Source organism: Eubalaena glacialis, chromosome 13, assembly GCF_028564815.1.
Source record: "Eubalaena glacialis isolate mEubGla1 chromosome 13, mEubGla1.1.hap2.+ XY, whole genome shotgun sequence".
Taxonomy (NCBI): domain Eukaryota; kingdom Metazoa; phylum Chordata; class Mammalia; order Artiodactyla; family Balaenidae; genus Eubalaena; species Eubalaena glacialis.
Window position 1 is genome coordinate 6,082,828 of NC_083728.1, and position 25,793 is coordinate 6,108,620.

Sequence of the window (25,793 nt, forward strand, 5' to 3'; positions counted from 1 at the left end):
CTTGTGGGGCCCGAGACTTGGCGTCGGAGGACAGTTGCACGCAGACCTGAGTTCTTTTTCTTCTTGTCCAGTGTTCTGCAAATCTACCCACCCCGTTTTGCATGATTTGCACCCACGAAAGCCGGCCATACTCTCCTGCGCCTGTGAATCCCCATCTGCACTGGCCTCTCACTTGTCCAGCTGCTGCAACTCAGGGTTTAGCATCTACATTTTATTTACCCCGTTGAAATTCCATTCCGGTGTTCTTGGTTCTTATGTACTGGTCACAGATGAAGGACATCCTATTTGAGATTGTGCTGAGCTTTTGGCAAAGAAGGCAAAATACAGGATTCGGGAGGCCCCTTCCCAGGACAGCTAAGCCGGCAGCGGGGGCGTATGTGGATGCCATCTGCTGGGGGCTGCCTGGTCCTGTCTTCACACTGTGCCGTCGGCTCTGAAAGCCGGGGCGGGCAGGGGTGTGTGTGTAAGGAGTCCACCCCCAGGTCGACCTCATCAACCATCCCTCTCTGTTGCCATTTCAAAACCCCTGGTGTAACTTTCACTGCTATGTGGTGGCATTTACTTTGACCAAAGCATGACAGAGTCACAAATACATCCCCTCTGGGACTTTTCTCACTGCCCCTCTGGTTCTAAAATTCCACATTTTCAAACAAACTCTAAATTGTTTCCCTTTCAGCTCCTGTCCGTCTCTTTCCCTTTGGGCTGCTTCACGTCACCTCTGACATTATACTATATCTGATACTCTAGCTGACTGTAAGGCCACTGCCTGTCCTCTCCCACTGGGATGGAAGCATCCGGAGGTCAGGGGCCTCGCACGTCTCCATTCCCTGTGTCTAGAATAGTACCCTGGGCATGGCACGAGCTCAACCAGTATTTCATGACCAATTGCGTGAATCCATTCACTAAATATTGACTAATGGATGTCCCACAATGTGTGTGGAGTCCTGTGGAGAGCATGAATAACAATCAGATGTACAGTTTATGGGCAGCTGGGTGCAGATGCTGTGCCATGTGTGTGTTTCACATCCATCATCGTGTTGAACCAGGGAGCGGTGGGGCTGGTGGTCAGAAAGCTGGGCTCCACTCTCCAAATGCCTGGGTTCAGTTCTGGCCCCAGCACTTGCTAGGTCTGTGACCTCAGGCAAGTTGTTCAGGCCCCCGCTGCGTCAGTTTCCTCATCTGTAAATCCCTCTTATCTGGGGACGCCACTAGTACCTGTCTCATTGAGATGTTGCCCAGATTAGATGAAGTCATGCCTGTAACACACTTAGATGCCCTGCGCGGGATACAGGCTCAGCAAAGGCAGCTGCCACTCATCCTTACAGCAGCCCTACGAAGCAGGAACCACTAGGATCCCCATTTAGCAGAATAGGAAACTAAGCCAGCTTGTTAGCAGACAAAGCCAAACGAGACCCACCCTGCCCCTCAGGGGTTTGCAGTGTAGGGTAGAGGAGGAGACAACGGTACAAAAAACTGCTGTGCATTGCACTGCGCTTAAAAAAGTCAAATGCAGACAGTGTACTTCATTTTCACCACTCAGTTCCCAATCCTTACAGAGAGACTGGCTCCAAAGCCTACACCCAGCTCACAAAACTATATTCCATGACTTCCAGAATGCCTTGGACTGATCTGTGTCATTTCGAGAGAATCCCAGTTATGCAAGGACGCTTGGGGTGTGACCTCAGCCTCATGTGATGGTAAGCATCTTACACAAGTAGCAGGATGTTTGAAGAGTGCTCTGTGAATGGAAAAGTCTCCAGTAATAATATCACAGCCCAGGAGCATCCCCAGTGATGGTTTAGGGTGGGCATACTGTTCCAATTCGTTCACAGGCTAAATTCAGTTATGGCTTTCCTAGCATCTCTAGCTAATGTCCATTCATACATAGACTGTTCCATTTCTGCCGTAAGAGTGCTGAGCCTGGGGATTGAGAGGACCGGCAGCAGAGTTCCCACGTGCTTCTTATTCCTTAAGTGGAAGTGAAACGCTCCATGCAAGGCGAGGCTCTTTGCTACAGCCTCACCTAAGAGAAGCTCCAGGCCCTGCATAGCAGGCTGGAACCTGCCTTAGACTAAGGCCCAAGAGGGGTAGTCATTACCTGGCCCTGGGCTTTGAGTCTTGCCGATGGTGCTATTTATATTCTTAAAACCTGGCTGAGCAGGCAGGCATTTCACTGGGGTGGGCCTTGTTTGAAGAGTTAAGTCATCAGCTAACAGTGTCTGCAGATGATTTCATGGAGACCACCCGGGAGATGGCCAGGGGCTCGGTCTCCTCTTTAGTCCTCAAGGTCACCGATGGCAATGGGCATTAATGAGCCAAGGACTGGGGAGAGGAGGTAAAGTTTAATAATAGTCGTCAGTGTGGATGAGTACTTCCTATGGGCCATACGGTGCGCACGGCGTATTTATAAGACTCATGAATAGGAAGTACTATCCCCGTTTTACAGAAAAGCAAACCAAGTCTCAGAGAGGTTAAGTAATCTCAGCAGAGATTACTTGATGCTTGATCTCTGATGTCTGGGGTGGATGATTCCAAACTCCACACTCAGCCTTCATTGGTCCTTAATTCATCCTCTTAGGAAAGCAGGAAAGAAGACAGCCTCCGAGAAGGGGAAGAGGGAGAAGAAATGAGGGGACAGGAGGGTCAGGGGAAGAAAGGGTTTCAGGCGTAAAGGAGGGAGGTTGGGTGGCCTTGATGATTTGCCCCAAGCCTCCCAGAGGAGCCCGAGCCTGTTGGGCAGGAGTGTCAGCTGGCAGCCGGCTATGTGGAACTCCCAGGGCAAATGACGGAGGTGTGGCACTGAAGCAACTTCAAAAGCCATTCTGTGTGTTCTGCCTCGGCATCAGCAGGACTCTCCAGGTTGCAAGTGACAGAAAACCTAATCAAACCAGCTTAACCGAAAAATAAATATCGGCTCACGTAACATAAAAGTGCAGAGTCAATGGCTTCAGGCAAGGCTGTGTCCGGATGCTCCAACAACGCTTCTCTCTGTGTTGTCTCCTTTTCTAGGCAGATGGTCTCTAAGAAAGACGGTGGTCAGCAGCCCCGGGCTCAGATCCAGTGCCCTCGTCAACTCCGATGGAAAGAAGTGCATCTCACAAGAGTTCCAACAGGAACTTTAGCACTGAGTGGCATTGATGCTGACTAACCTAGCCTGGGTCCATTTATTGCAAGCTCAGCATGGGCCAATCCGTTCCAAGTGCCTTACTTGTTCTAGCCCACTGCGTTCTCCTGGACTCAGTGAGGTAAGTGTCGTTCTTACTCCCATTTTACAGAAGGGGAGAAAGAGGCTTAGAGAGACTAAGGAAGGACCTTGCCCTTGATCACCCAGCTAGAGCTGCAGGGCTGGGATCTGTAGGCTCCCGAGGAGACCACACACAGCGGCTGCGACGTGCTGCCCGCCGACTGCATCTCCCACGTGTCCCCTCAGGCTCATGCTTCTTGTGGCTGAAGACGAGGAGCTTTCCTACAACATGGGCCCTAAGGCCAGGGCCCCTAGTGAGTTGGGGCTCTCTGGACAACATAGTGTCTGTCTTGTCCATCCCCAGGGGAAAATCTGGCTGTACTGGACTCCGGAGATGCAGCAAATGGGGTCTTCACCAGTGTAAGTTCCGGAGAGATTTTTTTTACATAGTTTTTTTGCTTGTTTACTTCTTGAAAAATTGAGATGAAATTCATGTAACATAAGTAACTATTTTAAAGTGAACAATTCAGTGGCCTTTAACATAGTCACAATGTTGTGCATCCATCACCACTATTTAGTTCCAGAACATTTCATCACTCCAGATAGAAACCCCACACCCATTAGGCACTCACTCCCCATTTCCCCTCTTCCCCCAGCCTCTGGCAGCCACAAGTCTACTTTCTGTCTCTACGGATTTGCCAGTTCTGGATATTTCATATAATTGGAATCATATAACATATGATCTTTTGTGTCTGGCTTCTCTCACTCAGCATATCATTCTCAAGGTTCATCCCTGTTGTAGTAGGTATCAGTACTTCATTCCTGTTTGTGGCTGAATAATATTCCATTGTATGGATATTCCACGATTTGTTCAGCCAGCCATCAGTTGATAGACATTCGGGTTGTTTCCACCTTTTGGCTATTGTGAATAGCGCTGCTCTGAACGCTAGTGTCCGGTGTTTGTTTGGGTCCAGACTTGAATGTGTTTTCAATTATTTTGTGTAGATACCTAGGAATGGAATCACTGGGTCATCTGGTAACTCTATGTTTAACTTTTTGAGGAACCGCCAAACTGTTCTGAGGGATTTTCATTTCAGTTGAGTTACAACTTTGATATTAACTACACACGTTGTTAGTACACAGCTTGATACATTTTTCCATATATATGGACCATTTCCATCCCCCCACAGTGCTTCCTCAGATCTCTTCCCCGGCAATACCTCTCCTCGTCCCCCCAACACTCTCACCATAGATTAGTTTTGGGACTTTATGGAAATAGATTCGCACAGCACGTTCTCTTCTGCGTCTGGCTTCTATTTCTCAGCATAATGTCTGTGGGATTCATCAGTGTTGTGTACTGGTTTATTTTTTATTGCCGTGTAGTATTCTACTGTGTGAACATGCCATAATTTATCCATTCTATTTCTGATGGACATTTGGCTTGTTTCCAGTTCTCGGCTCTTAGGAACAAAGCTGCTTTAGGCAGTCCTGTGCTTATCTTTTGTGGGGATAGACACATGCTCCTGCACATGCCACGGGGAGAGTGGCTGGGTCCCGGAGTGGGGCGGGGATGTGCGTAGCGTTAGTAGTTGCTACCCAAAGTTTTCCAAAATGTACAACCTACTGTGCTTTCAGGCCAGCAATGCATGAGCTTTCCAGTTGCTCCATATTCTCACCCACACTTGATATTTTAAGTTTTTTGGTGTTTTTAAGCTATCCTAAAAGAATTTCAAGAATAATTAAAAATTATTTAACACTTTGGGATTTCCCTGGTGGTCCAGTGGTTAGGAGGCCGCGCTTCCACAGCAGGGGACACAGGTTCAGTCCCTGGTCGGGGAACTAAGATCCCACATGCTGCGAGGTGCGGCCAAATTTTTTTTTTAATTTTAGAAATTGTTTAACACGTTGAATAGCTACATTCATACAGTTTAAAATTCAAAACCTGTATAAACGTAAACAGTGAAAAGTCTTCCTCCCACCCAACCCTCTGTCTACCCAATTCCCATTCCAACAGGAAAGCCCTATTAGTAGTTCATTGTTTATCCTTCCAGACATTTTTATAGATAAAAGGCAATGCAAATATATATTCCCCCCATTTTCACATAAAAGGTAGAACATTATGCACACTTTTCTGCATCTTGCTTTTTTCCTTCTAACGATCTTCTGAAGAGCTCTTGATTTTCATACATGAAGAAATTCACTTTGCGGATGTGTCATAACTAGCCCCCCCTTGTTGGATATATTTAGATTGTGATTGATCTTTTGCTGCTACAAAGAGAACTGCATTTAATAACCATGTACAAAAATGGTCTTGCTTCTGTGCAAGGGGAGATCTCTAGGATTAGTTCCTAGAAGTGGCATGGCTGGGCATGTGAACTTGGAATTTTCATGGATAGTCCCAGATTACCCTCCAGAGGAATTGTACCACCAGCAACATATATGGGAGCCTTGCCAGCATTGGCGTATTATCCCAGCCTTAGTCTCCTTAGGGAGGAGGAGAAGGGGCAGGGGCAGAAGGGTAGCTTCAGGTTTCTCCTGACGCCCAACCCTGCAACTTCCGCTGACATCTTATAGATTTTATAGAAAAGTGGATAGCAAATGCCCGTATCCCCATGGCCTAAGTTCCACAACTAACATTTACTAAACTTGCTTTTCCTCATTACCTGTCCTGCTCACAGACATTAGTATAAGACAGCCCAATTTTAAAAGTTATTGTGAAAAGTTTTTAGATAAATGCTAAAGTTTCATAGATTGAGGTGTTATAGGACTAGAGTGGAGAGTTATTTTATTCATTCATTTAGATTTTTGAACTATGTGTTGTCATAGTCTTCTAGGACAAGTCTGTCTCTTTCCCTACTCATCCAAAGGGTACATCTACCAGATTTTTTGACCCAGGAATTTTAGGGTAGCTTTTCAGTGTTAAAAGTATATGTAAAAATTGTCATTCACGTTTGTTCATTCACTCCTTCACTCATTCATTCATTCAAAAACACTGGTTGAAGTCCTTTTAGGAGTCAGGCACTGTTCAAAGGTACTAGCAGGCATCTCAAGACTAGCACAGGTGAGCAGTGCATTGTATGTAGTAGATGCTCAATCGATATTTGTCAGACAATGAAATGAATCTCTAGAGAACTTTCCAGCAATGCATTCTTGGATATTGGTTGGCTTATTTATCATGTTTGTGTGTGTGTGTGTGTGATGGTTTCAACATATGAGTTTAAATTCCAGCTTTTACAAGTAGTAAAAATTGTAATACGTACAAAAAGATGCACACATTACAAATTTGTAAATTCCGCAGTTTGCAATGTGTGTGGTTTGGGATAGATTATTCAAGTCTCTGAGCCTCAGGTTCTTGACTGTGTAAAGGGAGATAATAAGCTAACCCACAGACTTGTTCAGGAGAGAAAATAAAATGAGCCTTAAAAAGTGCTTAGCACCCAGTGGTTGCCCACAGAAAGCCCACAGGAACTCTCACTCTCGTTATGCCTGTGACCCGGACAGCTCTGTGGATTCTGAATGGCTGCAGGGGAAGGAATGTCCGAGTGAGAGGGAAGGAAAGGAGGCTTGTGACCACCTGGGCCCTCTGTCCTGCTGTCTGCTCTTTCCTCTCCCACCTTGAAGCCGCCACATCCCAAAGTGGAGGAACCTGGTCTGCCAGCTCTGAGCCCAAGGTCTCCCTGGTCTGAGCAGCCCGGAGGTCTCTCTAGGTGGCCAGAGCTGGCTGACACAGGGCACTGCACGTCCCATTCCTGCACCTCTGAATAGCAAGTGTCTCCTGGGCTGGCCCTCGGATCCCCGAGGTCAAAGTCACACTTGATGCGCTGACGTTCCTTTTGCAAAATATGCGACAGCCCTTTCCAGGTCACTGCAGTGGAATTTGACCCCTGGAGTCTGGCTCTCCCCCTTTCCAGAGCCAGACTCTTGCCTGGTCCGTTCCCACCACCTCCTAGAAGCTCAGCCTCTGCCTCCTCTGAGGAGGGCAATGACGGCCGTCTGCATTTCAATGTCTCTTTATTATTATATTACTATTTTTAGATTATAAAAGCCATATAGTCTTATCGTAAAAATATTGAAACATGAATGTCAAAGTAAATCCCTTTCCCCAGAAATCAGCATTCTGTGAAAATTCTCTTAGAATTTTTTTTGCATATCCCGACAATATTTTTTAAACAAAAATGGGATAACACTCTGCATATTATTTAATCACCTCCTTTTTTTAACTTTAGGGACATCTTGGACATCAGTCTAAATCAAGACATTCTTTTTTTTTTTTAATTTTATTTATTATTTATTTATTTATTTATTTATGGCTGTGTTGGGTCTTTGTTTCTGTGCGAGGGCTTTCTCCAGTTGCGGCAAGCGGGGGCCACTCTTCATCGCAGTGCGCGGGCCTCTCACTATCGCGGCCTCTCTTGTTGCGGAGCACAGGCTGCAGACGCGCAGGCTCAGTAATTGTGGCTCACAGGCCTAGTTGCTCCGCGGCATGTGGGATCTTCCCAGACCAGGGCTCGAACCCGTGTTCCCTGCATTAGCAGGCAGATTCTCAACCACTGCGCCACCAGGGATCCCCCAAGACATTCTTTTTTAACAGCTGCAAAGAATCTGTTGTATGGATGATCTGTAGTATATTATTCCCTCCCCTATGGGTAGCTATTTAGGTGGTTGCTAATTCTTTGCTGTTACAAATACTGCTGCAACAAACAGCCTTGTGCATGTATTGTGAGGCACTTGAGGAATCATAAAACTGAAAATTGGAATTAGAATCGGAAAAGTAGAATCACTAGGTCAAATAACCATCATAATATTAATCAAGCACTTACTAGGTCCCAGGCATTGTCTAAGGTGCTTTCCGTTTATTAATTAATTTAATCCTCACAGCCGTCTTTGAAACAGTCACTATTAGTCCCGTTTACAGGTGTGGAAACTGAATCACAAAGAGGTTAAGTATATATGAGATCATAGCTAGTAAGAACTGTGTTTTAAATTTTGATCTAGGGACTTCCCTGGTGGTGTAGTTGTTAAGAATCCGCCTGCCGGTGCAGGGGACATGGGTTCAAGCCCTGGTCCGGGAAGATCCCACATGCTGCGGAGCAACTAAGCCCGTGCGCCACAACTACTGAGCCTGCGCTCTAGAGCCCGCGAGCCACAGCTACTGAGCCTGTGTGCCACAACTACTGAAGCCCGCGCGCCTAGAGACCGTGCTCTGAAACAAGAGAAGCCAGTGCAATGAGAAGCCCGCGCACTGCAACGAAGAGTAGCCCCCGCCCGCCGCAACTAGAGAAAGCCTGCACACAGGAACGAAGACGCAACACAGCCAAATAAATAAATAAAAATAAATAAATAATTTAAAAAAATAAAAATTAAAAATAAATTTTGATCTATATTCCGATATTGACCTCCAGAAAGATCGTTTCCAAGTATGCCCTGCTGTCAGGAACTGAGAACCAGAGCTCACATTTACCCAGAGCTTCATCGGTGCTCTATGTATCATCCCACTGCAGTCTTCAAAGTACCCCATGGAACAGGAACTTACGCCACTTACTGATGGGGGAACAAGGCACAAAGGTTAAATGGTTGCTCGAGATCACCCGGCTGGCACAAGGAGAGTGGGGATGATGACGCCTGTTTCATTTCCAAATTAAAGAAAATTTATGTGCAAACAGTCTTAAGAAGTCCACGGCCACCCAAGGGTTTCCCGGACCCCCCAGGTGACCCCTCTCCCTAGTCATTCCCTGCACACGTCGTTGGTGGATTTGTGTCGTTGGTTATGGCAGTGACAGTGCCTTTGGAGGTCTTTGGGGGCGGCTGGGAGTGATTTGGGCACAGAGCTGGGCAGAGTTTCCTGAATGAAAAGGCAAGACTCTTCCCAGGGTTAGGAGCATGGCGTGGGAGCAGAGAACCCCTGCAAAGGTGATAGATGGGAGTGACCTTCCACTTCCAGAAACAACCACGTGAGTCCTTTCTGGGAGTTTCTAGCACTCCTGGGGCGGCCACCTCCGCGCCCCTCCCCATCCGCTGTCCCGCCGCTGCGCACACAGTGGTCTTGACTCCTCTGCGTCCCACTGGGGCCCGCAGGCGTCCACCTCTGGGTGAGGCCACTAAGTCGCTCACACCTGAGTGTCAATTGCTTTACTCAGCTAATTAGATCAGCACCTTGCCTCCTGGATGCCCAAACCTCCCCCGAGGGCTTATCAGAGAGGAGACAGACTTATTTCTGAGGGAAGATAGCCCAAGGCTGACCGGTGGAGCCAGAGCTGCCCTCAGGAATTCCAGGAGGAAGAGAGAGACAGGAGGGAGGGGCAAGGCTGTTTCCCGGCCACTTGCGGGGAGGAGGTTGGGGTAGAGTTAACTGGAGAGGGTGGACAGATGGAGGAAGGGGCCAGGCCTGGGGATGGCTTGGAAGAGAGGGGGGATGGCTTGGGCCCCAAGGGGACCGGCAAAGCCCTCAGGGTGGCAAAGTCACTCCTGCACTGGTCAGGCAGGCCCATGGCTGCCCCAGCTAGGATGTGACCCCACCGCATGCAACGGGTCCTGTGTACCCAGCTTCTCAAGGGATTCTTTGTGTCTCCTCTTTGGCACATCTTCACCTGCCCACTTTCTTTCTTTCTGTCTCGGAGTGAAGACAGCAAGCTCTGGGGTGCGGGTGACGCCCTGAGAGACCGCCAGGTGTCCCCCTATCTAAGGTCAAGTCCAGATTGATCAGTATGGTGGACCTGGGGCTGACAGTCTTTCCGCCTGGAGCATGCCCCCACCTCCGCTCACACCCCAGCCTCCAGCTGCACCCAGCTGACCATATGTTTTCTCCTCCGAACCTTTGCACAAGCTGGTCTGCCTTCCCAGAATACCACCCCTCACCCCAGCCCCAGGGACAGGGTAGGGTTACCCCCTCCTGCAACAGCAGTTTCCTTGAGTGACCCCTCCCTCTGGGTAGAGTGTTCCTGCCAGCCAGGGGGACCCTTGTGTGAATTTGTACAGGACGCCCCTGTACCACGATTAGGTGGGATGTTAACATTAGGGGGAGCAGGGTGAGGGGCATGCCGAACCCTCTGTACTGTGTTTGCAACTTTGCTGCAAGTCTAAAATTACTTCCAAAACAAAATGTTAACAAGAAAAGTCACCCTTTCCTCCGTCCTACTGGGCTTGATTTCCTGTCCCCGGGGCAGGGCAACCTGTGTGACTGCACCTATCGGGCCTGTGCGTCAGGGTCTCTCCTTTGTCCGTCCTCCAGCCCCGTGTGGCCCCCACTGATACAGAGCATGGCCCGATGGAGAAATGGCTTAAAACACACACTCGTTGGCTCATTGATCCTTCTGGTTTTGGCTTCTCAAACCTTTAACACAGTCAGTTTGACCTGTAACCTGCTGTTTGAAACCAGTTTTGCTAAATGTCTCTGCCTTAGGCCGAGTCCCCTTGAAGCAGACGCTGAGACACGGATTCACACGCCCGTGACTTCCTAAGGATGTGTGTCCAGGGCAGCTGGACAGGGTGGGAGGACGCCAAGCATGGGGGGTTTTCAGGCGCGCCCAATGCCAAGCTCAGGACCCCGCCTGGTGGGAGTTCTGTCCAGAGTGTGAGTGACACTCGGAGCTCAGCCTACCTGGAGGCAGGGGCTGGACTCTCGGTCGTCGGCTAAGGGCCGCTGGGACCTCAACAGCCAGGGGTCTTTGGCTCCCTGGGCCTGTGACACAGCAGGAGCAGCTGCCCAGGTGCCAAGCTCTGGAGGGAGCGGCAAGAGGAGAGCACAGAAGCAGAGAGGGGGATCCGAGGAGGCACAGGCCAACGCTGGCACTTGGGATCTGCAGGGCAGGCAGTGGGACCAGGAAAATGGATGTTCAGTGGGGGATGAACCTTCCAGAACCCACAAGCGTGAGCTGGAGCCCACGAGGACGGACCGGAACCTGTGTTGGTTCTTGTCTCCTCTGACCGTGGTGATGGGGGTGTCTTGCTATGGCCGGGACCTTCACCAAGGAGCTGAACACACGCCCGGCCCAGGAGCTGGAGGAACCGAAGGAGGAGCCAGGAGAAGGGGGGGCAGTGGCAGCCCCCGGTTATGGGTCGAATTGTGTCCGCCCCCAAGAAGATATGCTGAAGTCCTAACCCCCAGGGTCTCAGTGCGTGATCTCATTTGGAGATGGGGTCGATGCAGATCCTATTTGGTAATTAGTTGCGGTGATAAGATGAAGTCCTGTTAGAGTAGGGTGGGCTCCCAATCCAGTAGGGCTGGTGTCCTTGAAGGGAGAGGGCAATGTGGACACAGATACATGGAAAGAAGACGACGTAAAGATGGAGGCAGAGATTGGAGGGGTGCAGCCATAAGCCCAGAACACCGGAGCCGCCGGAAGCTGGGAGAGGCCAGGAAGGATCCTCCCTTAAAGGCTTTGGCCCTAATTTGATACCTTGATTTTGGACTTCTAGCCTCCAGAATTTCGAGAGAATAAATTCCTGTCATTTTAAGCCATCTACGTTTTGGGTGCTTTGTTATAGCAGCTCTAGGAAGTGAATGCAACCCCCTACCCAGGCACTGCAGAGAAGGGAGTTCCAGGAAACAGGTCCCAGACTGGCCACGGCAGTGTATCAGAGCCACCCAGCCTCTTAGATGAACGTCACCACCTCAAGGAGGAGCCCTGAGCCGGGCCCCTGCCCAGCTCCTTACTGGTGCCAGCCGTGCGTGGTTAAGTGGCGTTGGGTCACTGGGCATCCTTGCTGGCTCCCCAGGAAACCATTCGTTCTGGCAGACGAGCGTGCCATCTGGTTCCTTCTCTCTGTTGTCTCAGGCCTAGCAAAGTGCCTGGCACATTGTAAGGCCTTTGGTAACTGACAGAAGGGGGCGGGGCGGGCTTTGCAGGGAGAGAGACTGACCATCGCTGGGCTGGCATGGCAGCCTCAGTGGGCGGGAGCTGGGGCCTCCTTTTCCCAGACCCGCACTGGTCAGCAGATCAACGTCTCAGAGAAAACCCAGCTTTTCTTCCTTGCTCCTTTGGACAGACAGCCCCCAACCCTGACTTACCAGTTTCCTCCGAGTGCTGATTTATCAGGACAATAATGATCTTCGGGATGATTTATGGTTTGGAGGGATTACCAGCCTGTAGTGGCGGAGCTGATAGGCGTTTATTACCTACTTAACCATTTAAGTCGAACAAAAAAGGAAAGCCTTGTTGCACAAAAGGTGATGAATGTTTCTGTTAAAACACCCTGTTAACATGATTCATTAACATGACAAAGAACGGCTTGGTCTCCTGACACCAGCTAGGAGGTTGGAAGATCCCACCAGACCTGCGCTCTGGGGGCAGAGAGTGGGGCGGGGGGGCCGGCGGGAGGCTCCAGGAATTCAGGGATTTGCTTCGACTCTGCTTGGGGTGGGGTGTGGGGCATATCTGCCCAGGTCTCAGGCCAGCTGCTTTGTGGGATTTGGGTCTTTTTGAGAACCCTGACCCACATTCACCTCTGGCAGTGGGCGCTGCAAGCTGTATTGGGAAGGAAGTAGCTATAAAAAAGAATCCCAGAGGTTTCCCTCAAATCTGCTCCTTATTGAATCATTTCTAAACAGCAAAAGGGTTGGGTAAGGATGTCACGACTGTGCAGTCTGATGCCAGTGTCAGGTCACTGAGGAGCTGACACAGAATAGTGGATACTGAACCTTTAATGCATAGAAACGTGGCAGAAAGTGATACAGTGGAGTGACCAAGAGCTGGGGGTGGGCAGTGGGAGGGGTGCTGTGGACTGGCCTGGGTTTAAACTCTCCCTCCGCCCCGCCCTCACTGTGCGATCTTGAAGAAGTCACTTCTCTCTGAGCCTCAGTTTCCTTGCCTGTAAAACGGAGCTGACACCTGGACCTAGTTCCAGGGTTGTTGCCAGGGTTCGATGAAAGAATCATAGCAAAGCTCTTGGGTCAGTTCATGGGTGGAGCGTAGCACAGTGCCTGGCACAAGTGGATGCTGAATAAAGGATCTTTGGGGGTATATTCAGGCTGTTTCATAAAATTCCTGGTTCATCAAAGATACCATCTGGGCAGTGCGCTCCAGGATCAGCCCTTCTCTGGAGTTCTGCCAGCTTGTTACTGTTTTTTTAAAAATACAGATGACATTTATCCAATACCACCTCGTCTTTCTCCCTTGATTCTCACCCCAGCCCCATGAGGTCTGCTCTGTCATCAGCTCCATTTTCCAGATGAGGACTGTTGAGGCTCAGAAAGGGTTAAGTGACTCACCCAAAATCACATGGCCAGGAGAGGATGGGTGCCCAGTTTGAACCCTAATCTGTCTGAATCTTTGTCTTTGGTATTTAAAAGTGTATTCTGCCAGCTGGGAGAGGCAGGAAATGGGCAAATGTTTCTTAAGGAATCACGTACCAGAATCTTTCATGCCCTTTATCTCATTGAATCACTATGGCAGCACTTCAAAGTAGGTATTTTATTAGTCTTGATTTATAGCTGCTTGCTCATAGAGTGTTAGTCCTTCGGTACAAGGAGTGACTTTGGGGAGGCAGGCCGGCTTTGGGGCAAAGCACTTTCAGGTTCAGCTTCACATGGTGCTGTGTGACCCAGCATAAGTTGCTTAACCTCTCTGTGCCTCAGCTTCTCGATTGGGAATCCTGGCACCTGCCTCCTAGCGTGGTTTGAGGCTCCATGACTTTCTGTCTCCATGAGGGGCTCATGGTCAGGGCTCAGTACTTGTTTTCTGTGATAATTGGGCAGCGGCGGGCCGGACTCCGGCAACATGGCCCCCTCTGTCCCCACACCCGTCATTCCTCAGAGGGTTACAGTGATCTACAGGGTTTCCATCACTAGAAACTGTTCACGCCAATCTGACCCCACTGATAACAACTCCCCAAAACACACCTCCCTATTTCTCTTTTATTTGAAGATGAAATTCATATTTCTACTATCTACTATAGGTGTGTCTGAGAGCAAAAAAAAAAGTAATTTAGAAGCCTGGAATTCAAAACCCGCAAACCTTTGAAGCTAGAGCCAGCTGAAAAAATTGCAGTCAACTGTAGTCACTCATGTTTATCACGAAGAGAAAAAAAGGTTCACTCCAAACAAAGGCGCTTACCGGGGAGAGGGAAAATATGAGAAGTATTTGGTCAAATGCCGTCCTCTGAGCAGCTTACCCAGCAAGGCATTTCACCCACCAGGGGCTTGGCCTCTCCCCCCACCCCAGGAAGTTATTAAGTTGAAAATAATTAAGGTTGCTACGTGATTTCACCTCTTGTGAAACCGCTAGAAAGGAATCCCGTCATTGTTTAATTAAAAAATGAAGAAGGGAAAGAAGGAAGGAAAGAAGGGCAGGAAGGAAGGAAGGAAAGAGGGAGGGAGGAGTGATGGGGGAGGGATGGGGAAGGGAAGAAAGGAAACCGTGTGATGTGCTTAGAGGACGGGGCTCTCCCGGGGGGGGGGGCGGTGGGGGAACATCTCTTCTTATCACAGAATGAGCTCATTTCCCACTCAGCTGGAAAGTGGTCCCTGCCAGGCCTTCCCCCTGTTGCTCCCACCCCTTGCCGGCACCTCTGTTTCGGAGGTTGCCTCTTTCCTGCACCCAGGAGAGAACAAAGGGATTCTGAAGTTCTTTTGGCACCATATGCCAACTTCTTCTAAAGGCACACAGGGTCCCAGTTAGAACACCGAGCAGAAGTTCTGGATTCAGACTGGCTCCAGCGTTTCCCCGTTATGTGGCCTGGGGAAAGGTCCCTGGCTTTTGCGTGACTATGATTTTACTCATGTGCAAAACAGGAGCAGTAATATACTTGTTCTGCCTATGTATTTAGACTGAACTCTATTTTGTTTTTTTTTTTGGTAGGTCAAAAATGGCCAGATATCAGTAATTCCATAAGGTTCTACCTGAATCAGTTAAAAAGGAAAGAGCATGGGAGTGTTTTGAAAGTGGTTAAGGGTTGTACTGATACAGGCATTAAGTCATCCCACAGGTAGTTGCTGAGTGTCTCCGAGATGCCAGCACTGGGCTAAGTCAGCACATACTGTGGACCCCGCTTAATCCTGCGACAACCCCAGGGATGGATGCGACTGTTCCCCATTTTATGGATGAGGAAACTGAGGCTCACATGTCCAGAATCACATACCCTAGGACATTCAGTGGAACGTAGAGCAGCCAGAATTTGAACTCAAGCAGTCTGGCTTCCGAACCCAAGCTCTTCATCAGTAATTAATCAGTCATCAGTTATTTTTTAAAAAATCTTTATATTCATTCAATAAATATTTATTGAGTTTCTTAAATGGACCAGGCACCGTTCTAGGCATTGGGAATACAGTGATACGGAAGATAAAGTCCCTGCTCCTATGAGAGAGAAAGACAACATACAGCAGATGAGTAAAAAGCATTACAGATACTGGTAGTAACAGAAAGGAAGATAAGGGGTGGGGTGGAGAGGCTATCGTATAATTTGAAACTCTTAAAACCTTTGGAATTTTCTGAGTAATAGGGGTGATAGGAGCATCTTTTGTTATAATATTTGGTGTTTGGCTCTGGTTCCTGACACAGAGCTCCTAAAGCCTTTGGAATTTTGTGATAGGAACATGTTTTGCTCTAATGAGACGACTCTGGGAAGATCCCTGAATAGCTTCATGATGGGGACTGGTCACCGGAAAGACTGGATCTTGATTAGAAGCTTGGGACTTTCAGCCCTACCCGCGCTCCCCATCTCAGGGGAAGGGCGAGGGGCTGGGGATTGAGTTAATAGTTGATCATGCTTATGTGATGAAACTTCCATAAAAAACTCTAAATGCTGATATTCAGGGAGCTTCCGTGTTAGCGAACACATCCACATGCTGGGAGGGTGGAGCACTCCAGCTCCACAGGAACAGAAGCTCCTGGTTTGACCCTTCCCAACCTTGCCCTATGTACCTCTTCATCTGGCTGTTCATTTTTATTCTTTATAATATCCTTTATAATAAACCAGTAAATGTAAGTAGTCCTTGAGTTCTGTGAGCAGTTATAGCAAATTACTGAACCTGAGGAGAGGGGTCATGGGAACCCCCAGTTTATAGCTGGTTGGTCAGAAGTGCAGGAGGTCCAGGACTTGTGTTTGATATCTAATGTCAGGTTAGTCTTTTGGGACTGAGCCCGTAACCTGTGGGGTCTAACTCCAGGTCGTTAGTGTCAGAATTGAATTGAATTGTAGGATACACAATCGGTATCCAGAGAGCTGGAGAATCGGTTGGTGCAGGAAAAAACCCACACACACCTTTGGTGTCAGAAGTGTTGGGAGTAGAAACAGAGCATATAGTTGGTGTCAGAAGTGAGATTTGTTAGAACAGCCCTGGCTCATGGAAACATGTGGCTTGAGAAGAGAGAGGATGAAAGGGCGGGGGATGAGGGACTTTTGATTCCTGGGTGGCCACGTGGTCACCCATGGTGTGGAACAGCAGGAGTGCTGCAGTCAGTTACTAAAGATAAAAATTGCTAATGGAATTCAGAGTTGGATCCAACTCCTAGGGAGCTGGTTCACTGGATGCATCAGGAAATGTAAACTAATAAGAAAAAAAGCAAAATATATTCAATATAATGCTTTGGTTTTTGTTGTCTATAAGAGCTAAAATGAAATTAAAAGAGAATGCTGGGTTGGACCTTGATGCAAGACAAAGCTCAGATTTCAATCAGTCTGTGCTTGGCTACCACCCTCAAAGCCACCCATAAAAGGAAAAATTATGTGGGGACCACAGAGAGTACCCCCAAGACCTCTAGTCACCAGGAAAGTAGTCCATGTGAGGGGAGGGAAGAGCCAAGAAACTTTTGAAACCAAGGGGGATAGTGTGAAGGCGTTGTCTCATTTCGTGGATCAGTGTCATCAGCTTCCTGAAGAACCTTAACTAAAATGCATTTTGAGAGCGATCACCTCAGCGGCAGCACCCTTAGTTTGTAACACTGCGGAGTAGAAGAGGCTCTTCTGATGGGTGGTCTGGGTGCTGATGTTGGAGGAGGCCAGGGTGGCTGGGACATCTGGAATGGAGCCAGAGCAGCAAGGGCAGCCAGAAAGGCAGAGCAACTGTGAACTGTGGCCTGGGTCTGGGTGCAGGTGTGAGAAGTGGGTGGAGTCAGAATATACCTTGAAGGTAGAGGGGGCAGCACCTGCTGATAGACTAGGTGTGTGAGAGAGAAAGAGAAGGCTGTTGTTTTTGTTATTCCAAGTCCACAGCTAATAACTTGCAGAGAGAGGACTAGAGGTCCAGGCTCTTGATATTGGTCAAATGTTGTCCACTGTTCATTCATTTCACAAGCATTTATTGAGTGCTTGCTGTGTGCCTGTGCCTGGCGCCGAGGCAGACCTGCTCTGCTCTCATACAGCTTACGTTCTCGAGGGGAAGGCAGATTCCAAGTCACAAGTGTCCTAATGGCTACTGTAATCACGTGGATGCAGAGAGGTGGGGGGTGCCCCAGGAATACAGGGGGGACCTCATTACCCCAGGCTTCCCTGGACCTGCAGAAGGACACAGCTGGACCAGAAACATAGCCAGCGTCTCCTGACCTCTTCCCAGGGGCTGGGGGGTATGCGGAGCAGCTTGCATCCGGGATCTCATTTTAATCTTGGTAAGAACCCTAAGAGAAAGGAATTATTTTTATTCCCCTTTTATAGATGAGAAAACCCAAGGTTCGGGGGAGCAGGGGCAGGTAGCCCAAGGTCACACAGCTGGCCGGGCCGAGACTCAAATCTCAGGATTTGGATCCTAAGTTTCACCGTCTTCTCTGTTCAACGTTCTCTGATATCAGCCCCTTCCCATTACTTCTTGGAGCAAAAGGGAAGTGATTAATAAATCAATATGTCACATAATAAACATGGTTTACCTCCAGACAGTCCCCTGTGATAGAAGCAGGTGTGTTTTTTTGGGAGGGGGTGAGCATGAGGGAAACTTGATGAAAGTCCAGAATTTTCCCCACGAAGTCCACATGACCTTTAATTACTTACAGATTTAATAGAATATCATTCCGCATGATTTATTCCACTGGAAGATTGATTAGTAATATAACTTGAATTGTATTCCATTTCCCCATGCAATTTAAGATGATTTAGTGCCAAATAAAGACTAACCTCAAAGCCCTTGCTTCAAAGAGCAGCAGTCCCCCTTCCTGTTCGAATGCATTTGGGAGGGAGAAATTGTGCCTCCTCCCTCCCCCTCCCGCCCCCCCCCCCCCCCCCCCCCAGTCAGAAAGCAATTCCATCTCTCCTAACCTTTAACTAAGTGAGGATCCGGATCCTTGCAATCTTGGCCGTGGGTCTGGGTCACTTTCTCTTAGCCCAGGGTTTCTCAGCCTCGGTACTGTGGACATTTGGGTCAGATCCTTCTCTGCTGTGGGCCTGTCCCGTGTACTGTAGGACGGTGAGCAGCACCCCTGGCCTCTACCCACCAGATGCCAGTAGCACCCCCTGCAGTTGTGAATAACTAAAAATGTCCCCAGACATTGACACCTGTCCCCTGGGGCCAGAATCTTCACCCCTGGCTGAGAAGGACTGATCCAGACCTCACTGATGTGGGGAGAACCCAAGTATGTTCTTTAGAAAAGAACAAATAAGCACAATTAAAATCTCACTTGCACATGTATAATTAAAAGACGGGAAACTTTCTCGGAGGGATAAATCACACCTTTTGTTTCTTGTCTCTCTGGTCCCTGTTGTTACATAGACAGCATCCTTCAGGTCCACCTGGGAGACCCTCAGAGGACACTCAGGTGGACCTCAGGTTTTAACAGGGGTGTTGAGCAGGCAGCACGTTGTGACCTGTGAGTGGCTGGTACATTTCAGTCTGTTTCTTCCCTTGTGTGTCAGATCCTGCAGGAACCAAAGGGACCCCGAGGCCTCCACATGAAAGCACAGTGGTCCGTATGTGGCTCCCCCAATGCAGGCTGAGTTCTCGGGCCAGGGAAACACATGTTGCACTTAGTACATTGGCTCTACCAGCTCCTGGATTTTCAGCTTTTGGGAACCCCTGTCCCTCTGGGATGACATTTGATGTTACTGTGTGTGTGTGTGTGTGTGCACGCATGTTTGAGTCTCTAACACGTTGCAGACACTAATTATGGAAATTTGTGGGACAGTCCGCCTCACACCAGCCCCCTTCCCTTTTCCATTTTAGACAACAAATAAAACAGCCCTGTTCTACTTTGCGGCAGGACCACCAAGGCTGAGCAAAGGGCCGCCAGCCCCTCCCAACGGTTCCCTTGTGCTCTGCCCCACTTGGCTCTTTCAAGGACGGCTCAATGAGTGGCCTTGTTGAGACTTCCACTAAGGCCCGGCCTAGAAGGGACCATTAAAAACAGTTTAATCAGAACAAAAGAAGTTCTGTTCTTATTGTCCCCCTGGTTGCAGTTTGGATGCAGCAACTGAAAATCTATCTGCACTAAGCCACAAATCCGGATCCAGCCATGCCTCGGAGTTCGCCCTCCACAGAGATTTCTGGATGGATCTTTGGAGCAGATAATTTACAACGAAAGCAAAATGCAAGGAGAAGCCTTTTTATTTGGCACAAATGTTTCCTATTAAAAGCCTTCGAAAGCCCCTGGTAACTGGAGTGCTCCTTTTCCTGCCCAAGCTCAAGGTGGTCATATTTATGCATACAGAGCACCTTAAAAGAATTCCTGGCTTGGATGCCCATCCTGTCTGCGAGGAACAGTGCGGAACCTGATTGTGAAAAAGTATACAGAGGCAGAGGCGTGTGAAAGGCAGTGTCTTTGGGTTGATTTTCAATGCCTGCCCTGGAAGCTTTGTGGTCAGTGATTTTCTGCTGCTGAGAAGTTCCAAACAGGTAGGGGCGTTTGTGGTAAGCTTCCTGCACCTTCCGGAAACAGGGAGAATTGCCCCGAAGTGGAGCTGCTTGTGTGTCGTGAGGGGATGGGAATTTTTGTGGCCAGCTTTCTGGGACACAAAAGAAGCTCAGTGCTGCCTATTCTTTGGAATAGACCATCTAAAAGAGGTTTTAAAATTTTTTAAATTTTTGGTTTTCTAAAATTCGTTTTTAGTTCTATTTTTTTCTGTATTGGCAGAGATGAAATTGCTAGGGAGACGAGGTTGAGAAGCTCATCTTATTTGACCTCGAGGTTCCTCGTCCAGATTTTTCCAGAATGGTCAGCTCGTGGGGTTGTGGGCTCTTTTTGCTGTGCAGGGCCTAATGCAGCTCAGAACCATTTTCATCCCAGCTCATGAGTAGCTCTGAACAAAAGGAGTCAAAGGAACAAGTCTTACTGTTTGGGCCTCAACTTGGGGGAAAATGTGTCTGTTAAGGCCCGAGGAGGACCCTCCGGTGCAGACATCAAAGAACTAGCCAGAAAGCGACACGGGAACGGCTGGGTGGAAGCATTTCCGTGTGATGTCGAATAAAAGCCCCAAAGGGAATTCAATGCCAGGTGGATGTCAGTGATGTTTCTCTCCTGGTGCCCAGCAGCCCCAGAGTCCAGGCCCCTGTCTTTCTTTATCCCCCGTGGAATTCCTAAGTGCCCATCTGGGGCAGTGAGGGTTATGAGGCTGTCAGGAGACCAGTACTTGTGATCAGTCACCATTTCTTTTTTTTTTTTAATAAATTTATTTATTGTATTTATTTATTATTTTTGGCCGCATTGGGTCTTTGTTGCTGCCCGTGGGCTTTCTGTAGTTGCGGCGAGCAGGGGCTACTCTTTGTTGCGGTGCGCAGGCTTCTCATTGTGGTGGCTCCTCTTGTTGTGGAGCACGGGCTCTAGGCACGCGGGCTTCAGTAGTTGTGGCACGTGGGCTCAGTAGTTGTGGCTCACGGGCTCTAGAGCACAGGCTCAGTAGTTGTGGTGCACGGGCTTAGTTGCTCCGCAGCATGTGGAATCTTCCCGGGCCAGGGATCGAACCTGTGTCCCCTGCCTTGGCAGGCGGATTCTTAACCACTGTGCCACCAGGGAAGTCCCTTAGTCACCATTTCTTAAGTAATTAGCATATGATGGGCACTTTCCATGGATTTTCTCGCTGACTCTTCCTGGCAACATGGGGGAGATAAATGAGAGAAATAAGTCTCCCCATTTTACAGATGGGAGAATGGAGACTCGGAAAGGATCAGTAAACTGTGCAGGCTCCCACGGTGAGCAGGTGGAAGGTTCTGATCGGCAGGCCTGGGTGGGCTTGAGGTTCTTCTCCCAGCAATGCCAGCGCTGCTGGCCCACCAACCACACGTTGAGAATCAAGGATTTAATGCAGGAGCCGGTCAAGGTTTTCTGTAAAGTGTGGCTTACAGATTGTAAATATTTTTGGCTCTGCAGACCATATGGTCTCTGTCCCAGCTATTCAACTCTGCTGTGTAGCATGAAAACAGCCATAGATAATATGTAAACAACTGGCGTAGCTGTGTTCCAGTACAACTGTATTAACTAAAATAGGTGACTGAATGTGGCCTGTGGGCCATAGTTTGCTGACCCCTGACCGAGTCCCTAGACTAGATGCACAGTCTGCACCTCACAGAGATGTAGGGAGGCTGAAATGAGTTAGGCCCGTGACGTGCTGCGGAAGATGCTGCTGGTTGCTGGCCCTGTATCCCTTCTCCCCTCCTTCCTTTCTACCAGAACCAACATGATGCCAGTTAAAAGTACCCGCTGATTAGCCTCTGTTGCAACTAAGGATGGCTGTGTGGCCCTGCGATGGCTGATGAGATGTGAGGATGAGATATGTTGCTATCAGGAAAGGCTATTGTTTCCCCTTGTCCCCCTCCTTCTTCCATTCATCCTGCCTGGAAGACTGATGTGATGGCTGGAGCTGGGCAACCGGGAGGACACTGAAACCATGAGGAAGCAAACCACAGGCTTCGGACAGCAGGGCAGGAAGCTTAAGAAGAGGAAGGTACTTGTGGTGTTTTCTGAGAAGCTACATCAACCTTGGACTTCCTACCTGTACACTTCCGGTATGGGAAAAAAACACACCCTCTTTTGGTCAAGCCATTATGGGCAGGTTTCTGTTAATACAGCCACATGCAAACCAGTCCAGTTCTGGATGCATAGTGAGTATTTATAAGTGATTGATATTCAGTGTTGGTAATGTCAGAAGTGAAATCTTTGACCTCTTGGGCATCTTGAATGATGGGTAGGGTGGTAAGGTGGCATGTTTTGTCATGGTATCAATTTTAATGCCTTTTTTCCCCTTTAATTCAGTGAGCAGTTAGGAGGTTGGGTAAAGAAGTGGAAAGAACAATGCCTTTGTATTTTTCATGCTGTCATAAATTGTGCCTGTTTCTCTCCTTTCCCCAAGGACACAGTTGACCTCTGTCTGAATCATCCCTGTGCCCCTGGGTACTGGTACCTGCAACTCACCCACCACATGCTTGTAGAGGCTTGAGGGTGGAGCCTTCTTGCCCAATACGATGGTTAATTTTAAGTGTCAACTTGACTGGGCTAAAAGATGCCCAGACAGCTGGTTAAACATTATTTCTGGGTGTGTCTGTAAGAGTGTTTCTGGACGAGATTAGTATTTGAGTTCGTCAACTGAGTAGAGATGATCACCCTCACCAGTGGGAGTGGGCATCATCTGATCCATTGAGGGTCTGAATAGAGTGAAATATGGTGGAAGTGCCAATTCAGTCTCTCTGCCTGAGCTGGGACATCCATCTCCTGCCCTTGGACATCCTCACTCCTGGTTCTCAGGCCTTCAGACTCGGACTGAATTACACCACCAGGGTTCCTGTTTCTTTAGCTTTCAGAGGGTAGATTGTGGGACTTTGTGACCTCCATCATTGCATGAGCCAATACCTATAATAAATATCGACAAATATTGGTTCTGTTTCTCTGGAGAACCCTGAAGAATGCACTCCCGTGGCATCACTGTTGTTTGTCCATCCAGCAGTCCCTCTCCACCTGCTTCTTACAACAGCAGAGGAGCTAAACCTGGTACTTATTTTCCCAGCTTCCCTTGCAGCCAGGTGTGGCCATGTGACCCGCTCTGACCAATGGGATGAAAGGGAGGTCCACTGGGAAAAGGGAGGGACTTCTGGGAAAATCTTCAGTCCCAATAAAAAGAGAGAGGGGCAGAGGAGAGGTTCCCATGCCCAATCCCTTCTATCTTTGGCGCAGGTTGTGTGAGGGCATAATACCTGGATCTGTGGCAGCCATTTGTGACCTTAAGGTAACAAGTCAGAGAAAGAAAAGCCAACCCAATGAGGAGGGCAGGGAAGGGAGATGGAGACAGCCTGAGTCCTTGGTGACTCTGTTGAATTTCTGAGCCAATTCTAAAACCATTTTCCTCCTTACCTGTTGTTCTTTGTGATCATATAATAGGTGTATCATTTAAGACACCAGCCAGGGTTTCCCTACAGCCAAACACATCCCAAACACATCACCTTCTATGCAGTACCTTTTTAAGTTTAGTAAGCAGAGCTCTTCACAGGGTCCCCCACCCCCCAACCTCCTCTTCCTCCCCATTCCCCACCTCAGTCCATGGCACCACCCTTTACCTGGTAATTCAGGCCAAAAACCTTGACATCATCCTTAGTCTCTCTTTCCCCCATGCCCTACATCCAGTCCATCTAGAAATCCTGTTGATCTGTCTTCAAAAGGAATCCAGAATCCAATCAGTTCAACATTCTTACAAACTTAGTATCTTAAAATAACACATGTTTATTATCTTTTAGTTTCTGTGGGTCAGGAGTCTCTGTTAGCCTAGGTGGGTCCTTTGCGGGACTGCAGTAAAGGTATTGGCCAGGGCTGGGTTCTCATCTGAAGGCTCAACTGTGGAAAGCTCTGCTTCCAAGTTTATGTGGTTGTTGACAGGACACAGTTCCTTGCTGACCGTTAGCCAAAGACCACCCTCCAACTTTGTTCCCTAATGCTCCAGCCACAGGGACCTCTGGCTGCCTTAAACACATAAGCATGTCTTGCTTCAGGGGCTTTGCACTTTCTGTTCCCTTGACCTAGAATGCTTTTCCGAAGGGATGTGAGCAGCTCCCTCCCCACTGCCTTCAGCAGGCTCTGGTCAGACACATGTCCTCCAGGAGGGTTTACGTGACTACTGTAGCTAACGTAGCACTCTTGTCTCTCTCTGAACCCATGCTCTGCCTTACTGGGTCTTCTGTCTGACAGCCCCATTAGGATAGAAGCTCGACAAGTCGGGAATTGTATTTGGTCCTTGTTGTTCACCCTGTACCCACCGTTCTCAGGAGGGTGCCTGCCGGGCACATAGTTATACACCATAAATACTTATTGCATGCAAACAAGATGAACCTCTAGAAGGATGAACCCTTGCTCTTGAAGAAGAGGAAGAAAAGAGTTTAAGGTGCAAGGTAGGAGCAAAGACAGGGAAAAACTAACCAACACACAAGCAAAAACCACTGGCAAATGACATCCACCCCTAATTAGCGTCTCCGACCACGTGCCAGGCACTGTCATCAGAGCTCAAGGCAGGTGGACTCTGCCGTTTTAGTGAGGGAGGTGGACAAGAGACCAGGAGCTGCACTGAAGCGAGATGAGTTAGGCTGTGGCAGAAAAAGTGCAGGGGGCTCTGCATCTCCTCTGTCAAGCAGGTATTTATTGAGCACTGACTGTGCAGGGTCCCGAGTTAGACACAGAAAGTATGAAACAACGGTATCTAGTGTGCCCTCTGGGACCTCAGAAAGCATTGGGCATGAGGCATCCGCTCCTAACGTTCGGCCAGCAGTCAAGCAGGGCTGGGATTTGGAGGATGGAGAGGCCATATGGCAGTGATAATTCTGGTTCCCCAGGGTGTCTGTCTGTCTGCAAAACCCCAGCTCAGCTGGATGCTTGACCAGAATGGGGATTCTTTGATCAAAGGTGGTGCTGGTATCCGCTGTTTCATTTTCACCCACCTGGTATCCCTTCCCCACTTTTTCTAGTGACAGCATCCCCTTGTTGTGGAGGAACTGCTCCTGCCCCACGGCAGGCATGGCTCTCTGGTGAGGCTTTCAGTGCCTTGATCCCCACCCTGACCCAGGGGCAGTCAGGTGACCCAAGTCAGGAAATCCAGATGCTCCATTAACTGGTCCACGAGGTGAGCCAAGATCTGGACATCCTCTCCTGGGAGTGGATCCCCCCTCCGCCCCCAGGGTCACCAGCCAACACTGTACGGTGGCTGAGACCCCCTGCCATGCAAAGAAAGCTCGTCTGTGGTAGGAAAAAATGAACATTCAGACAGATGCTGAATCAAAAGAGAGAGACAGAGAGAAACTAAGCCACAGAGAAGAAAGCACGGTAAGCCCCAGCACAGCCCAGACAGAGCTCCCTTTTAGCGGCACCACTTGGATTTGGGCTGATGCCACTGGGACTTGATAGACCCCCCCTGACTTACTGTAACAGCTCAGGGAAACTGCACTTTAATTAAAGACCGGGGAGGCCCGCAGTGAAGAAACCTGTTTATCTTTCTTGAGCTCATCATTTCTTAAACTTACTTGACCAGAAATTCCTTTTTCCACAGGACACGTGCAGACATTCTGATGACCAGGGAGAAAGAGATGGCGCATTCCAGGTGATGAGACAGCAGAGGTGTGGAGGTAATATTTGCAACATAAAAAGTCATCTGGGCAATGGGGCTTCGAGGTAGCTTCTTGAAGCCAGAAGTAGGGAATTATCTAAATCCCCCCAAACCTTCCTGCTTCTTGTAGGGTTCACTTCCCGAGTGAAGAGATCTGTGTCCACATGGGACCATTTTTACA

General features: G+C 48.8%; 1 long non-coding RNA gene across 1 annotated transcript; it reads left to right on the plus strand.

The window, feature by feature from the left end:
• Window positions 1–3,187: 3,187 nt before the first annotated feature.
• On the plus strand, window positions 3,188–25,793 carry LOC133103307 (uncharacterized). Its single transcript, XR_009703253.1, has 3 exons — window positions 3,188–3,245; window positions 25,556–25,631; window positions 25,743–25,793. It is a non-coding gene; the product is annotated as an uncharacterized LOC133103307 (long non-coding RNA).